This window comes from Salmo trutta, chromosome 14 (assembly GCF_901001165.1).
Source record: "Salmo trutta chromosome 14, fSalTru1.1, whole genome shotgun sequence".
Classification (NCBI taxonomy): domain Eukaryota; kingdom Metazoa; phylum Chordata; class Actinopteri; order Salmoniformes; family Salmonidae; genus Salmo; species Salmo trutta.
Genome location: NC_042970.1, coordinates 20,639,565 through 20,652,031, shown reverse-complemented (window position 1 = coordinate 20,652,031; position 12,467 = coordinate 20,639,565). Strand labels below are relative to the sequence as shown.

The window sequence follows — 12,467 nt, the reverse complement described above, 5'->3', positions numbered from 1 at the left end:
ATATATATACAGTACCAGTCAGAAGTTTGGACACACCTACTCATTCAAGGGTTTTTCTTTACTTGTACTATTTTCTACATTGTAGAATAATGGTGAAGACATCAAAACTATGAAATAACACATATGGAATCATGTAGTAACCAAAAAAGTGTTAAACAAATCAAAATATATTTTTGATTCTTCAAAGTAGCCACCCTTTGCCTTGATGACAGCTTTGCACACTCTTGGCATTCAACCAGCTTCACCTGGAATGCTTTCTCAACACTATTGAAGGAGTTCCCACATATGCTGAGCACTTGTTGGCTGCTTTTCCTTCACTCTGCAGTCCAACTCATCCCAAACCATCACAATTGGTTTCAGGTTGGGTGATTGTGAAGGTCAGGTCATCTGATGCAGCACTCCATCACTCTCTTTCTTGGTCAAATAGCCCTTACACAGCCTGGAGGTGTTGGTTCATTGTTCTGTTGAAAAACAAATGATAGTCCCACTAAGCGCAAACCAGATGGGATGGTGTATCGCTGCAGAATGCTGTGGTATCCATGCTGGTTAAGTGTGCCTTGAATTCTAAATAAATCACTGGCCGTGTCACCAGCAAAGCACCATCACACCACCTCCTCCATGCTTCACAGTGGGAACCACACATGCGGAGATCATCCGTTCACCTACTCTGCGTCTCACAAAGGCACGCGGTTGGAACCAAAAATGTCAAATTTGGACTCAGACCAAAGGACAGATTTCTACCGTTCTAACGTCAATGTCAGCATTTGTTAATTGAAATGCATTCCAGGTGACTCCCTCATGAAGCTGGTTGAGAAAATGGCAAGAATGTGCAAAGCTGTCATAAAGGCAAAGGGTGGCTACTTTGACGAATCTCACATATAAAGTATTTTGATATAACTATTTTTTTTTGTTGATATTACATGATTCCATGTGTGTTTTTCATAGTTTTGATGTCTTTCTTCACTATTATTCTACAATGTAGAAAATATTAAAAATAAAAACCCTTGGACACACCTACTCATACACACAGTACCAGTCAATAGTTTGTGTGTGTGTGTATAGTGTTGGTTTCATGAGCTGAAATAAAAGATCCCAGCAATTTTCCCTATGCACAAAAAGCTTATTTCTCCAATTTTATGCACAAATTTGTTTACATCCCTGTTAGTGAGCATTTCTCCTTTGCCAAGATTTTCCATCCACCTGACAGGTGTGGCATATCAAGAAGCTGATTTAAACCGCGTGATCATTTCACAGGTGCACCTTGTGCTGGGGACAATAAAAGGCCACTTAAATGTGGAATTTTGTCACACAACACAATGCTACAGAAGGCTGCTCATCATGATTCGATGCAGAGCTGGCATCAGTCTTGTCCAGTGGTCTTTGAATTAACAGCATCTTCACTGATCTGTATGGATGTTGGTCTGTCTCTTTTAGGATGGTTCTAGTTGACCAGTGCTTGTGGCTTTACTCAGCCCGTCCAGGTAGCTTGTGGATCTGTTGATGGTTTATAATCTGTGGGGCCATGTGGTGGGTGAGATGGGGCTTTGGACAGAAGTACCACTCCAAAGATGCCACCAACCCATTCATGACTTCACCCAGTGAAGAGAGAACGTTTTTCGTTTTCAGACATTTTTTTTGCTTAAGAGAATTGCTTTCAGTTCTAAATAAATTGTAGATAAAACATTTACTGTTGGAATTGTGTGCATTGTTTATTGTATTTTAACACATATTTTGATAAAATACATTTTCATTTTGTACTTTACTTTGTATCCATCAAGGAAGGGTGGTTTTATAGAATAATAAACTATGCAGGTTCTCGTGTTCAAACCCACTCTCTGTCCCAGACACTTCTCACAACGGTTTCATTTTAGTCATTTATCAGACGCTCTTATCCAGAGAGACTTACAGGAACAATTAGGGTTAAGTGCCTTGCTCAAGGACACATCTACAGATATTTCACCTGGTTGGCTCGAACCAGCGACCGTTCGGTTACTGGCCCAACGATATTAACCGCTATGCAACCTGCCGCTCTAAGGTTTCTTAAATCCTCTTAGCATGAATGGCCTTCAACCAAACAGCCACTCTGTGCTGCATCACTTGAATGTTCCTCCCCCAGTTGACCACTTAACTCTTGACTTCTCTTCTCTCACCACGAGCCTAGACTGACAATCTACATTCGTCTTTGTGTGATGGTTCTGTACTTGGTTTCACCTCTGTGATTGGCTGTAGGGGGAATGGGTGTGGTCATGTTGCTATGGCTAGAATTTGTTGATGTCATGGAAATGGGTTCTGAGCTGAGTAAGCATTTTGCATCTCTCTAACAAAAGAACGAGAATCCAAGAAAATGACTAATGATTGAGCTACTGCATTTTTCAACCCAGCACCATATGGATTGAACCACTTTGTCACTCAGTGTGTGTGTGTCGAAGTGGAACTAATCCTGTTCAAATGTTTTTCCTAAACCTTTTTGTATGTTCACTTGAATGAATGTATAAAAGCAATCCGTTCATAATGTGGTTTGCCCTGATAAACAGTTGGTAGTGATACATGACAAGGTGGTTTACTATGACTTGTGTTTTCACAGCGTTTGACTTCTTTACCTTCCTATACTTCACCACTACTTCATGTGGATTGGCTTGTGTTGATGTAAATCATGGATGGAGCCTGTAATGTTCATAAAAGTTGTATTGGTTCAGCACCATTTACGTCCTGTGTGTCCAGTTCTCTCTGCTTCTAGTGTTTGGAATAGAACTCTTACCGTGAGAACACCATGCATGTTCCACACTCTGCCAAGAGACATGATTGCCTGTGGAAGCCCATATTGTCAGTTTTCTTATATGGCATCTGGTTCAGAGTAGATTACCTACTTTAAAAATATGGTCTTAATGAATTGCTAGATATAACTTTGAAAATCAAATGCACAGTACTGTATTTGTAATACTATCCCTGCTTAACAGCCACACAGATGTATTTTTGAAACATTGTACATAGTCACTTTTGTGCAGATTTGCTTCACGCTAAGAAAGCAGGCTTCATACTCTACATCCAATACATGTTGAGAACCAGTTGGTATTTTTTGATTAAATAGCTAATTGGTGCTTAATTATTTGAATTTCATTGTACTTCCTTTACATTAGGTACATTTTATGTAAATCTTAGTTTTTTGGCGTATATGCCAAGTTAGTTTCCTTTGACTGTGTGATATAACTGAGTGACTGGGTTAAAGCATGATTGTGTGTGTACCTAGAGAAATTTGTTCAGCAAACCTTCATTTAGACTTCAACATGTTTCTGAAACATGATCAAATCATTTTTGTATGTGTAGCTTTTGCTTTGACATTGGGGTGGTGATCATATGAACACTTGTTTGTAATTCATCAATATCACACTGGAGCCATCTGTACCTAGGAAGTGTTTAGTGTGCATTGGACTTACCTTATACATACGACTCAATCCTGACGTGAAGTCCACCATCTTCCCCTAGGATTCCATTTTCCACCCTTTTTGTTCATCTAATGTTGAACTTCATTTATTTATTTAACAGTCTTTGTGAATTTAATATAAGGATAAGCATATTAAATTCTCACAACTTTCTCTCGAATGTGTGTGGTGTATTTTGTTCAGTGGTCTTATTGATGGGACACAATAACAAATGTCATCTTGCCTCAGAATGTCAGGCTGTAAAAACAATGATATTTCCTATAGATTCCACAAGTTGAATCGCTATTGTCAACACCCAGCAGATAAACTCCTGCACACGGCCGACATTCCTTATGGTGTGTTCCATCCTTTACTCAATGCATCTCTCCACACAACACTGACTGCAGACAGTAATGAGACAGATTGTACTATAAATGCCTTTAGAAGTCTTTATTGGTCTATATTGCAGTCATACCACAACTGTTGCAGCTGGCTGGCTGTGATATCTTTGGTTGGAGATTAATCCTCTGGATTACTCTGCAAGCTGAAATACACAAGTTAAATATGCTTCTATTATATGCCCTAAATATTCCAGAGCAGACCAACTTCAGTTGACTGGTTGAGTCTAGTGAATTTTTTGTTACAAATCCAAATCCAATAATATTTTCCCTCAATTGTTAGCCTCATGTTATGTGATAAATCACACCTTACTGGTATCTTCCATAAAGTGTAGTACTGACCTTAGGCCCTTGGTCCCGAGTGCAAACTGAGTTTATTGACCGGGGTCTCGGCCATTTCAGCCCTCTCTTCTGCATCATCCAGCTCATGCTGGATCTTCCTGAACTTAGTCAGGTTGGAGTTAGCTTGTTCCTCCTGAGGGGAGAGGACAGAGTGAGAGATCAGAGAGAGCAGGTAACTAGATCATACCACTGTAGGTCATTTGGAAACAGACCCACATTCCATACAGTAACACAACAGTAAACTGGAAGTGGTATGGGGACTTACCGCTTCCTCAGCCTGCCTCTTGTAGCTCTTCACCTTGGCTTGCAGCTTGTCTATGAGCTGCTGCAGACTAGCAAGGTTCTTCCTGTCCTCTGTCTGCAGGGACAAACAAACAGCAGGGGGCAGCATGAAGCACTACACCATTACATCATCACTACATCATAGAAAAATAATATAAAATCAGCAATATGATCCATCATTAAGATGATCACTTGAACCTAATGAAGTGCCGGGCAAAATCATAACATTGGGGAAGTGCATGACACAGATCTCTTCCTACATTTTCCCCATGGCTAATGAAGAAGGTGCTGTGTTTCAGTACCTGGTAGGTGAGTTCTTTGATCTTCCTCTCGTACTTGCAGACACCCTTCTGGAACTCCTGGCTCTTCTTCTGCTCAGACTCTAGCTCATTCTCCAGCCCTGTCAATAGTACACTGTCACACCACTGATCTACACTTACTGTTCAGTAATGGTAAAGAGGTGAATATCTCTAACCAAGTAAATTGCTGTGTCCTCTTCGGTTCGTACAGAGTCTTGCAAAAGTATTCACCCCCTTGGCATTTTCTCTATTTTGTTGCATTACAACATGGAGTTTAAATAGATTTTGGGGGGGATTTCATGTAATGGACATACACAAAATAGTCCAAATTGGTGAAGTGAAATTAAGAAAATTACTTGTTTCAAAAATAAAAAAAATGTAAAAAAACGGAAAAGTGGTGCGTGCATATGTATTCACCCCCTTTGCTATGAAGCCCCTAAATAAGATCTGGTGCAACCAATTACCTTCAGAAGTCACATAATTAGTTAAATAAAATCCACCTGGGTGCAATCTAAGTGTCACATGATCTCAGTATATATATACACACACACCTGTTCTGAAAGGCCCCAGAGTCTACAACACCACCAAGCAAGGGGCACAATGAAGACCAAGGAGCTCTCCAAACAGGTCAGGGACAAAGTTGTGGAGAAGTACAGATCAGGGTTGGGTTGAAAAAAAATATCTGAAACTTTGAACATCCCACAGAGCACCATTAAATCCATTATTAAAAGATGGAAAGAATATGGCACCACAACAAACCTGCCAAGAGAAGGCCGCCCACAAAAACTCACGGACCAGGCAAGGATGGCATTAATCAGAGAGGCAACAAAGAGACCAAAGATAACCCTGAAGGAGCTGCAAAGCTCCATAGCAGAGATTTGGGTATCTGTCCATGGGACCACTTTAAGCCTTACACTCCACAGAGCTGATCTTTATGGAAGAGTGGCCAGAAGAAAAACAAGCAAACATGTTTGGTGTTTGCAAAAAGGCATGTGGGAGACTCCCCAAACATATGGAAGAAGGTACTCTGGTCAGATGAGACTAAAATTGAGCTTTTTGGCCATCAAGGAAAATGCTATGTCTGGCGCAAACCCAACACCTCTCATCACCCCGAGAAAACCATCCCCACAGGGTGGCAGCATCATGCTGTGGGGATGTTTTTCATCAGGGACTGGGAAACTGGTCAGAATTGAAGGAATGATGGATGGCGCTAAATACAGGGAAATTCTTGAGGGAAACCTGTTTGAGTCTTCCAGAGATTTGAGACTGGGATGGAGGTTCACCTTCCAACAGGTAAATGACCCTAAGCATACTGCTAAAGCAACGCTCAAGTGGTTTAAGGGGAAACATTTTAATGTATTGGAATGACCTAGTCAAAGCCCAGACCTCAATCCAATTGAGAATCTGTGGTATGACTTAAAGATTGCTGTACACCAGCAAACCCACCCAACTTGAAGGAGCTGAAGCAGTTTTGACTTGAAGAATGGGCAAAAATCCCAGTGGCTAGATGTGCCAAGCTTATAAAGACATACCCCAAGAGACTTGCAGCTGTAATTGCTGCAAAAGGTGGCTCCACAAAGTATTGACTTTGAGGGGGTGAATAGTTATGCATGCTCAAGTTCAGTTTTTTTGTGCGATTTCTTGTTTGTTTCACAAAAAATATTTTGCATCTTCAAAGTGGTAGGCATGTTGTTGAAATCAAATTATATAACCCTCCCCAAAATCAATTTTAATTCCAGGTTGTAAGGCAACAAAATAGGAAAAATGCCAAGGGGGTGAATACTTCCGCAAGCCACTGTAGGTGTAGTCATGTATCATTAAGTATACCATTGTCCTTATGAACATTTATACCTTCATTTAAAAAAAAAAAAAAAAGTAAACATGGTTTAACCATAAGGGCTAAATCACTATAGGAATACCCTGAGCATGCCTATTATGTCAACAATCTAGTGATGGGAATTGAATACATGGTGTTACTTTGTATTCTCCTGAGGAACAGATGGATTGCTCTCTGGACTCTTACCCTGCCCTCCAGTTTCTGGATCTGCTTCTTGCCACCCTTGAGGGCGATCTGCCCGGCCTCGTCCAGGCGCATCTGTAGGTCCTTAATGGTCTGCTCCATGTTCTTCTTTATCCTCTCCAGGTGAGAACTGGTGTCCAGCTCCTTCTTTAATAAGTCCTCAGCCATCATGGCCGCCTGGACAATGACAGAGAGAAGAGTTTGATTTCTGGTGTGGATCCAGTTTTCCAATGTAGGATCTTTGTAATCAAATTAATTTCTGCGTCTCTCCCTTACATCAGTGATGGCCTTCTCGGCCTTCTCGTCTGCGTTGCGGCATTCATGAGAAGCCTTGTCCAAATCAGTGGACAGCATAGACAGGTCACTCTCCAGCTTCTTCTTCTGGTTGATGAGCCCTGTGTTCTGAGGGTGCAGCAGGTTGACCCTGTGTTCTGAGGGTGCAGCAGGTTGACCCTGTGTTCTGAGGGTGCAGCAGGTTGACCCTGTGTTCTGAGGGTGCAGCAGGTTGACCCTGTGTTCTGAGGGTGCAGCAGGTTGACCCTGTGTTCTGAGGGTGCAGCAGGTTGACCCTGTGTTCTGAGGGTGCAGCAGGTTGACCCTCTGTTCTGAGGGTGCAGCAGGTTGACCCTCTGTTCTGAGGGTGCAGCAGGTTGACCCTGTGTTCTGGGAGTGCAGCAGCTCGTGCTCGGCCAGTTTGTGTGTCCTGCGCTCCGTCACGGCCGCCTGCTCCTTCAGCTCCTCGTTCTGCTGCAGCGTGTCATCCGGCTCCTGGGGTTACAGAGGACATAGACAGTGTTCAGTACAGAATGCTATTGACATAACACAGCAGGCAAACAATCTGAAGTGTGGATGAGTCAAGTAGCTACCTTGAATTTATTAATTAGTCTGAACAGTTTATTACAGTGTATACAAAGCACTGTAAAAACAAAATCAGAGGAACATTGTCTGGACATTATCACAGAGGCCATAAGTGAGTGTGGAGTTGTCAGACTGGCTGCTGAAGGACTTGCCTTAATCTTGACCTGCACTTCCATCAGTTTATTACAGTGTATACAAAGCACTGTGAAAACAAAATCAGAGGAACATTGTCTGGACATTATCACAGAGGCCATAAGTGAGTGTGGAGTTGTCAGACTGGCTGCTGAAGGACTTGCCTTAATCTTGACCTGCACTTCCATCTCGTTCCTGTCCCCCTTCATCTTCTTCAGATGCACCGCCTCATTCCGGGACTTGCACTCTGAGTCCAGGGTGGCCTGCATGGATTCCAGGGCTCCTTGGTGGTTACGGCTGGGGGGCGAGGAATGGGCAGAGGGAGGGTGAAAGAGAGCAAAAATGTGGAGAGTTAGAAAGGGAGGGACATTCCTTGACATGAGCCTCTGATACTAAAAGGAGAGAAAGCTACCAGAGCCTGTACAACCCCTGACATGTTATCTAATCGTATGGTCATTGAACTCACTGGAGGTTGTTGATTTCCCGTCCTTCTCCACCAGCTTCCTGTAGATGTCAGCCTTGATCTGGTTGAGCTCCAGCTGGATACAGAGTCTTTCTCTCCTCGTGTTCCAGAGTGCCCTGAGAGAAAGAGAGAGAGCAGAATATTATACAAACAAAATACACACAATAGTTTCAGTACAGTACAGTTAAAAAGGCAGAGAGAAAAAGCGGAACAGAGACTTACCTTAATCTCCTGTAAGGCAGCCTGGATCTCACTCTTCTCCATGTTCAGATCCTTCTTGATCTGCTCCAGCTCATTCATGGATGGTCTTCCCTCCCTGGCTGATCTGATCAGACAGGTCAGCAATCTCCTCTGTAGGTGGGGAAGAAGAGGACAAAAAGGCCTTTCAGTTTGCGTTTCCATGCCATGTAAGATTGGTGTGAAATTCTCAACTAATAAACATTCATTTGAATATTATTTTATACTGAAATACAGTATGGGGGTTTGAGGGGAGAAAGTACTAATTTGGCTACAATGTAATTAAATGGCTAAATTCATGTGGCATGGACCAATGACTATAGTCTGAGGTAATCAGATGTGTGTGAGGTGGTCGTACCCTGAAGGTTCTTGTTCTCTCTTGGTGGTCTGCAGGTGGTCCAGAGCTTCGTCATAGGAGTTATTCAGCTTGAACAGCTCAGTGCTCAGGCTGCGGGACTCCTGAGAGCTCTCCAGCTCACACTGGCACTCCTCATACTTCTGCCTCCACACAGCCAGCACCTGAAATCAGTAGTTCACCTCTAGTAATTGGGTGAAGTGGGTGTATTTAGTGAGTCCGCCAGATCAGAGGCAGTAGGGATGACCAGTGATGTTCTATTGATAAGTGCGTGAATTTGACTATTTTCCTGTCCTGCTAAGCATTCAAAATGTAACAAGTACTTTTGGGTGTCAGAGAAACAATATGGAGTAAAAAGTATATTATTTTCTTTAGGAATATAGTGAAGTAAAAGTATACGTTGTCAAAAAAATAAATGGTAAAGTACAGATATTTTCTAAACTATTTAAGTAGTACTTTAAAGAATTTTTACTTCAATACTTTACACCACTGGTTACAGTCTGAATTCAAAATAGGTTGAATTGATTTATTGAAAATGAAATACAGAAATATCTTATTTAAATACAGTACCAGTCAAAAGTTCAGACATACCTACTCATTCAAGGATTTTTCTTTATTTTTACTATTTTCTACATTGTAGAATAATAGTGAAGACATTAAAACTATGAAATAACACATTTGGAATCATGTAGTAACCAAAAAAAGCGTAAAACAAATCTAAATATATTTTACATTTTAGATTCTTCTAAGTAACCACCCTTTGCCACATATGCTGAGCACGTGTTGGCTGCTTTTCCTTCACTCTGCAGTCCAACTCATCCCAAACCATCTCAATTGGGTTGAGGTCGGGTGAAGGTGGAGGCCAGGTCATCTTATGCAGCACTCCATCACTCTCCTTCTTGGTCAAATAACAGCCTGGAGGTGTGTTGGGTCATTGTTCTGTTGAAAAATAAATGATAGTCCTACTAAGCGCAAACCAGATTGGATGGCGTATCACTGCAGAATGCTGTTGTAGCCATGCTGGTTAACTGTGCCTTGAATTCTAAACAAATCACCAACAGTGTCACCAGCAAAGCACCCAAACACCTCCTCCTTGCTTCACGGTGGGAACCACACATGCAGAGATAATCCGTTCACCTACTCTGTGTCTCACCAAGATTTTTGGTTGGAACCAAAAATCTCAAATTTGGACACAAAAGGACAGATTTTGGACACAAAAGGACAGATTTCCACCGGTCTAATGTCCATTGCGCGTGTTTCTTGGCCCAAGCAAGTCTCTTCTTCTTATTGGTGTCCTTTAGTAGTGGTTTCTTTACAGCAATTCAACCATGAAGGCCTGATTCATGCAGTCTCCTCTGAACAGTTGATTAGATGTGTCTGTTACCTGAACTCTGTGAAGCATTTATTTGGGCTGCAATTTCTGAGGCTGGTAACTCTAATGAACTTATCCTCTGCAGCAGAGGTAACTATGGGTCTTCCTTTCCTGTGGCGGTCATCATGAGAGCCAGTTTCATCATAGCGCTTGATTGCTCCAGGTAGAGTACCTTATGATAAGCTGTAGACCACACTATCTATATTATTCGTAGCCGTCTATTTACCACCACAGACCGATGCTGGCACTAAGACCACACTCAACCAACTCTATGAGGCCATAAGCAAACAAGAAAATGCTCATCCAGAAGCGGGGCTTCTAGTGGCCGGGGACTTTAATGCAGGCAAACTTAAATCAGTTTTACAACATTTTTACCAGCATGTCACATGTAAAACCAGAGGAAAAAAGCTCTAGACCACCTTCACTCCACACACAGATGCATACAAAGCTCTCCCCGCCCTCCATTTGGCAAATCTGACCAAAATTCTATCCTCCTGATTCCTGCTTACAAGTAAAAACTCAAGCAGGAAGTACCAGGGACTCGCTCAATACGGAAGTGGTCAGATGACGCGGATGCTACGCTACAGGACTGTTTTGCTAGCACAGACTGGAATATGTTCCGGGATTCATCCAATGGCATTGACGAGTATACCATCTCAGTCATCGGCTTCATCAATAAGTGCATCGACGACGTTGTCCCCACAGTGACCGTACGTACATATCCCAACCAGAAGCCATGGATTACAGGCAACATCCGCATCGAGCTAAAGGCTAGAGCTGCCGCTTTCAAGGAGCGGGACACTAATCTGGACGCTTATAAGAAATCCCATAATGCCCTCAGACGAACCATCAAACAAGTAAAGCGTCAATACAGGATTAAGATTGAATCCTACTACACCGGCTCTGACACTTGTCGGATGTGGCAGGGCTTGAAATCTATTAAGGACTACAAAGGGAAACCCAGACATGAGCTACCCAGTGACGCAAACCTACCAGACGAGCTAAATGCCTTTTATGCTCGCTTCGAGGCAAGCAACACTGAAGCATGCGCGAGAGTACCAGCTGTTCTGGATTACTGTGTGATAACGCTCTTTAAACAGGTCAACATTCACTAAGCCGCGGGGCCAGATGGATTACCGTGACGTGTACTCAAAGCATGCTCAGACCAACTGGCAAATGTCTTCACTGACATTTTCAACCTCTCCCTGACTGAGTCTGAAATACCTACATGTTTCAAGGATACCACCATAGTCCCTGTGCCCAAGGAAGCGAAGGTAACCTGCCTAAATGATTACCACCCCGTAGCACTCAGGTCGGTAGCCATTAAGTGCTTTGAAAGGCTGGTCATGGCTCACATCAACAGCATCCTCCCGGATACCCTAGACCCACTCCAATTCGCATACCGCCCCAACAGATCCACAGATGATGCAACCTCAATTGCATTCCACACTGCGCTTTCCACCTGGACAAAAGGAACACCTATATTATCATGCTGTTCATTGACTACAGCTCAGCGTTCAACACCACAGTGCCCACGAAGCTCATCATTAAGCTAAGGACCCTGGAACTGAACACCTCCCTCTGCAACTGGATCTTGGACTTCGACGGGCCGCCCCCAGGTGGTAAGAGTAGGCAACAACACGTCTGCCACGCTGATCCTGAACACTGGGGCCCCTCAGGGGTGTGTGTACTTAGTCCCCTCCTGTACTCCCTGTTCACCCACGTCTGTGTGGCCAAACATGACTCCAACACTATCATTAAGTTTGCTGACGACAACAGTGGTAGGCCTGATCACCGAGAACGATGAGACAGCCTATAGGGAGGAGGTCCGAAAACTGGCAGTGTGGTGCCAGGACAACAACCTCTTTGTCAATGTGAGCAAGACAAAGGAGCTGATCGTTGACTACAGGAAAAGGCGGGCCAAACAGGTCCCCATTAACATCAATCTGGCTGTAGTGGAGCGGGTCGAGAGCTTCAAGTTCCTTGGTGTCCACATCACCAATGAACTATCATGGTCCAAACACATCAAGACAGTTGTGAAGAGGGCACGACAAAACCTTTTCCCCCTCAGGAAACTAAAAAGATTTGTCATGGGTCCTGAGATCCTCAAAAGGTTCTACAGCTGCAACATCGGGAGCATCCTGACTGGTTGCATCACTGCCTGGTACGGCAATTGCTCGGCCTCTGACCACAAGGCACTACAAAGGGTAGTGCGTACGGCCCAGTACATCACTGGGGTTAAGCTGCATGCCATCCAGGACCTCTACACCAGGCGGTGTCAGAGGAAGGC

General features: G+C 43.3%; 1 pseudogene; it reads right to left on the bottom strand.

Annotated features, from left to right (window-relative positions):
- Window positions 1-3,951: 3,951 nt before the first annotated feature.
- Window positions 3,952-12,467, bottom strand: part of LOC115207189 (myosin heavy chain, skeletal muscle-like) — a 31,508-nt pseudogene continuing 22,992 nt past the window's right edge.